This window comes from Panthera tigris, chromosome A2 (assembly GCF_018350195.1).
Source record: "Panthera tigris isolate Pti1 chromosome A2, P.tigris_Pti1_mat1.1, whole genome shotgun sequence".
Classification (NCBI taxonomy): domain Eukaryota; kingdom Metazoa; phylum Chordata; class Mammalia; order Carnivora; family Felidae; genus Panthera; species Panthera tigris.
In genome coordinates this window covers 75257943-75263942 of record NC_056661.1, presented here as the reverse complement: position 1 = coordinate 75263942, position 6000 = coordinate 75257943, and the positions used below count along the sequence as shown (strand labels likewise).

The 6000-nt window shown below is 44.8% G+C and overlaps 1 protein-coding gene across 5 annotated transcripts in view; it reads left to right on the top strand.

Moving 5' to 3' along the window:
* Positions 1-2885: 2885 nt before the first annotated feature.
* The window catches only part of LOC102950774 (STARD3 N-terminal-like protein), a 56166-nt gene continuing 53051 nt past the window's right edge, over positions 2886-6000 (top strand). For 4 of the 5 annotated variants that reach the window (XM_042964093.1, XM_042964114.1, XM_042964125.1 and 1 more), the window contains exon 1: positions 2886-3096. The gene's annotated coding sequence lies outside the window, so the exon portion shown is untranslated. The remainder of the gene's footprint in view (positions 3097-6000) is intronic. The other variant, XM_042964103.1, reaches the window with a different exon arrangement.

Sequence of the window (6000 nt, the reverse complement as noted above, 5' to 3'; positions counted from 1 at the left end):
TTCAAGCATCACTTTTTCTGTATAGCATCTGTCTTGCCCAGACCATTCCTAGGGATTTCTGGAATACAAAATCCAGGGCCAAAATGTATCCTGGCCACCTAGGCAAACATGGATCCCCAAAGCCTGAACCTGGAGGGGGCAGAGAAGTTTTCGGGTTCAGGTTCCAGGTCTGGGGACATCTGAAGCGAGGTCTGAGTGGGGATGCACAAAGAAAGGAACAAAAGGTGACTCAGAGTCACTGTAGCACCTCTTACCTGCTTGTGGTCCCCTCATGATTACCCTCAGGGCAGACACTGAAGACCAGACCAGCTTGGGGCTTTCATGAAGTTTGGTGTGAGGAACAGAAGACATCGCATTGCCACGGAAAACATTATGCCTGGAAAAAAGTCAGTCACAGAAGAACAAATGCTGCATGATTCCACTTATATGAAGAATCTAGAATAGTCAAACTCATAGATGCAGAGATTAGAATGGTGGTTGCCAGGAGAAAGTGGGGAATTTTGTAATGATTATACAGTTATGGTTATATACAAGATGAATAAATTCTAGAGCTCTCCCGTATGACATAGAGCCTACAGTTAACAACAAGGTGCTGTACACTTAAAAACTTGTTGAGAAGCGGGGCGCTTGGGTGGCTCAGTTGGTTAAGCGTCTGACCGGCTCATGTCATGATCTCACGGTTCGTGGGTTCGAGCCCCGCATTGGGCTCTGTGCTGACAGCTCAGAGCCTGGAACCTGCTTCAGATTCCATGTTTCCCTCTCTCTCTGCTCCTCTCCTGTTCACACTCTGTCTTTCTCTCTCTCAAAAATAAAATAGACATTTAAAAAATTTTAATACAAAAAAAAACCTGTTGAGAAGGTAGATCTCACGCTATGTGCTCTTAGCTAGAACAACAACAAAGGCAAGGGGACGTATATAGATGGAACCTTTTGTATATTCAGTTTGCCTCAATAAAATTGAAAACAACAACAAAAAAAAAAAAACAAAGAAAAAAGGATGAGCACAAAAGAAAACTGAGAATATCAAGTGTTGGCAAAGATGAAGAGCAACAGGGATTTTCATTCTCTGCCAGTGGGTTGTAAATTGGTAAACCAAAAAACTACTTGGCAATGTCCACCAACAGTGGACATATGCACATCCAGTGCCATAGTAAGATTACTCCTAGGGATATACCCAAACCAAACATGTAACTATGTGCAAACACCTAACGTCAAGCAGTATCAGAATAAATGGAGACATCTTGGAAGTATACACAAAAAATAAACTACTACATTCTTGAATATGGATCAATGTTACAAATATATTACTGAGCAAAAAGGGCCACATGAGAGTACACACTATCTTTGTCCATTTACAAGTGTTCAGGCAGGCAAAACTAATTTTGGTGGTAAAATTCAGAATCGTGGCGATTTGTGTGTAGGAGAGCAATGACCAAGACGAGGATGAGGAGAGAGTCTATGTTCCTGGTGAACTTTTAAAATCTTGGGCTAGGGAATGGTTACAGAAGTTCATTCACTTTGTTACCAAGACATGGACACATGATGACTGCACTTCTTTTGCACACGTGTCATCCTGCAAAAATTTTTTTATACTAATCAATTCAGAAAATTTTTTTAATCTTTTTTTTTTTTTTTTTAATTTTAGCAAGGATGCAGGGAAAGAGTTGCTCATATATTACCAGTAGGACTGTAAGTTGTAACAGCTACTTAAAAGGACAAATGAAGGGGGTCTACTATGAAGATTTAAAGTGTGCATTCTCTATCCAATACATTCACTTGCTAGTATTTCTACCCTAGAAAACGCTTGGGTATAGGTTCGACTTATGTTGAAGGTAGCGATGCTTCTGGTAGAAAAACGAAAAGAAAGGAATTACATATCGAAGGGTAAGGAAGTCATAAATTGCTTCTATTGGTTCTGGACTATTGGTTCTGAGGACTAACGTGCAATAGTTTAAAAGAATGTTGATTGGAAAAAAATACCTACACAAAATGCATAGGAACTAGGGGTCATCCTATAGGGACTGGGTTTGTAATTAATGCCTGAAAAAGATTTTATTCTAATTTGTAATGTTTCCATTTATTATTCTGTGTAACTTAAAATTAATAATAGCACTTAGAATGTCTCTGGAAGAATATTCACCGAGTAACACTGGTTGCCTCCAATAGGTGAACTGAGTGCCCGAGGAACTAGTAGTGGAAGAATTTTCACTCTGTAGCCTTCTACATCTTTAAATATTTGAACGTTATAACTGTAGCATCTATTGGTAAAAAGTTCAATTTAAACTTAAAAGTAATTTGAAAAATAACAATAATTAAAAGATGCTCAGTCTCCTGGCCAAACATACAAATATAATTAAATGTGACTACTATTAAGATCCAAGTGTTAGATATGCGACAGGAGCACAGAGAAAAGGTCTCCTAAATAGGTCTGGGGGCCTGAGAATTCAGGGTGAAGGTGACGCTTGAACAGAGCAATGTAAGGTCCTACTTTTTAATTCCTGGAGAGCTCAGTGCGAGGTGCCAGGGGCCCTGAAATCCAGGCCACGACTATTTTCCACGAGCCGGAACCTAAATCCCCACCAAGAGACAGGAGAAAAGCGGAAGAAGCAGAATCGCCAATAACGGGAAAGCAGCCTCTTAATAAAACGGCAAGGGACAACACTCGGGCAAGTCCAACCAGCCCGCAGCTCTCAGAGACCGAATTTCAGATTCCCACCCTCTACACGGGCGAGGCGAGCCCGCCCTCTCCCGCCTTCCGGCGTTGCTTACTGGGCGGCAAATGATCGATAGACCCATTCACCAATCGCTGGCTCTGTTACGGGAGGCAGGCGGGCCCCAGCCCAGTCTTTGGTCCCTCGGGCGAGATGGGCTTCTGTGCGTCGACGTCAGCGTGTTGACGTCACGGGCCCGGTACAAGAGGAGGTCCGGGGGCTGCTGGCTGCGGGCGGTGGGCTGCGCGTCGCCTGCTGGGCTTGGTCCCCCGTCCCCGCCCCGCCAAGCCCCGCCCCTCCGCCCGCTAGGGCTTCCGCGGGCTCAACCGCGGAACCGCTGTCCCCGGGCCAGCCTGGGGCTGCCGGCCCGAAACCACCCGATGAGGTAGGCTGGGTTTCTCGTCACCCTATTTGACAGATTGGAAAACTGAGTCACCCGGGATCAGATGACTTGCCCGGGGCTCAGGGGAGACCCGTGAACGGAGGCCAGAGCCCGGGCGTTCGGGTGTTTGCTGAGCGCTGTGCGGTCCTCCGGGGAGGAGGAGGGGCTAGGCGGGCTGTGTTTATAAAGGATGCAAAAGTGAAGTTGCAGAATGCCGAGCCCCACCTCGTTCCACTGCTTGGGCTGGGATTCGGGGGATGGATACAGGTTGTGAGTCTCCATTCCTTCACCCTGCGGACCCCGAGGAGCCCTCGGTGGGGTCCCGCCCCGTGCTGGCGCCATGGGCCCTCCAGAGTCACCAAGAATGGTGACTGGGGTGATGCGTGGGTTATACAGACAAGGTCGATCATTGACCTCTTTTATTCATTAAAAAAAAAAAAAAATGTGTGTTTCAAGCAGAACAAAATGGAAAAAGCGCAAGTTATGAGTGTTCTGGCCACAGTTTCATTTCACTGCTTTGCCCACTCATGGTATCCGGCCATATTTTGAAATCTCAGCAGCATGCTTATTTTTGTTTAGGATTTTCTAGAAAGATCCCCCCCCCCCCCTTTTCGTCCAAATACGGGTTAACATTGTGGAACTTTTCCTTTACCATCCCATTACTGCACCAGTTATTCACCATGTCATTTGTCTTCTGTTTCACAGATGGAATCACTGAATTCATCACTTGACTCAGTAATAGTTGGGATAAGTTTAGCAAGGTAACAAAGTAACGGGTCTGATCTCAAATATACTGGAATTAGTTCGGTTTGTTTACCTCACAGTCATTGTTGAGAAGGGTTCTGAAAGATAATTCCCATCTATATACCATCTACTCATCCACCCTCTCTTTCTAAAAGCAGGATCTCGAAAAACAAAACTTACAGTACCTTTGCTTTATGTATGGATTCATGCTTGTAAAGTGAAAAAGTGTACTGTACAACATATGCATACATATATATTTTGTATTTTCATAAAAATGGACTTTTCCTTATGTTCACAGAAGGATGGCAGTTTTAATCATCGGAGTTTATTCTTTGAACAAGTTCATCAGATGAATACATCTGATCCTACATCATCTCTGTGCCACATTTTGGTTTAAGGTGTTGGGGGATTGAGTGCTGAAGAATTTAGGTCAGCTTCCTGCCCTCGCGGGCCTTCCATTTTGGTGGAGAAACGATAAACATGTAAACAAAAATGACAATTCTAGATAATGATAAATGCCAGAAAAAATACTGCAAGTTAAGGGGGTAGGGTGTGACTGGGATGTGGGGGGGTGGAGGGAAATTTAGATATGGTGGACGCGGAAGACTTCCTTGAGGAATTGACAGTTTGGCGAGACCTGAGTGTGTGGAATGAGGCAGCATGGGAAGATCTGGTAGACTTTTCCAGGCAGACATAACAGGGCAAAGGAACTAAAGGAAAAATGGGCTTAGCATGTTACAGGGGTAGAAGAGGAGCCGTGCGGAGTGCGGTAAACCTAGGAGACAGTGAGGTGGGGTGGGGCAAATGAGGTGGGCAGGAGCCACGGGCAGGATCATCTGAACCCTGAGTAAGGATTGCAGACAGGCAAAGGAAATAGGGCTTGTGTATTGCCAAGACCCGCTATTTAGTGAGACTCATAGACTGTAGCCAGCTCTCTGCTTTGTTTCGGTTATGAAATCATCGCAGTAATTCATTATGGTTTGTTTTGTTTTGTGTTGTTTCACCAGTAGTCCTCTCTCTCGCTGAAAATCTGTCCTCTTGCCTGTATCCCATGCTGTTGTGTTCCTGGTTGTCATTATGACGTGCAGGACTCTAAGCCTCTGCTGCTAATCATCAGCTCCCTGCTTTTATCCTTCCTTCCTATGAGTCCTCCAGTATTTATGTGCTCACCCTTTGCAAAGGACTGGCACTCAATCCCTGCCATTCTCCACGGTGAGTTTTAGGAAACTGTGTTGTCAAGTGGATTACCGTTTGCCATCAGGACTTTCATCACTGGCCAGGGACTTAACGTCCACCTTTATTTAGTGCCTATAATGTGTCAGGTGCATTACGTACATTCTAACCCTTCCAGCATATTGCAGAGGTAAATATTATCCCTTCTTGAGCAAAAAGGAAGCGTGCACTGAAGGCCATCCAGCTAGTACTGAGTGAGCGTAGATTTGGGCACTCCAGTAGGCCTGCCCACAGAGCCTCTTCCGTGCCACTCCGCCTCACTGCTTCCCTGGATATGAAGCAGCAGCTATACATCTCCACTATCTGAAATTAAATTTTTTGAAATGGCATTTCAGAGGTCATGATTCAACCCTCTCAGTTTAGAGGTGGGCCTGTGGAGGGTCACAGATGTTCAGTGATTTTTTTTTTTTTAATTTTTTTTTTTTTAACGTTTATTTATTTTTGAGACAGAGAGAGACACAGCATGAACGGGGGAGGGGCAGAGAGAGAGGGAGACACAGAATCGGAAGCAGGCTCCAGGCTCTGAGCCATCAGCCCAGAGCCCGACGCAGGGCTCGAACTTGCGGACTGCGAGATCGTGACCTGAGCTGAAGTCGGACGCTTAACCGACTGAGCCACCCAGGCGCCCCTGTTCAGTGATTTTCAAGACTTAACTGCCACCAAATCCTCTCACCTTCCTGATTCGCAGCCTAATTGTTTTTCTGTTATACTACATAAGATTTCTGCATCTATGAAAATACAATATTTCAACACGACGGGCTTATTGTCCAAAACTCATACAAGGTAGTAAGCTCCTTGGGATAAAATAATCCATTGTTTTCTTTCCCTTTTCTCAGCGGCGAGCAGGTGCAAACTTGCTGGATGAATCTTTGCTTTTAGTTAGGAGAAAGACAGTGGTTTCAAAATGACTTTAAAATTTAAGGTTTAATT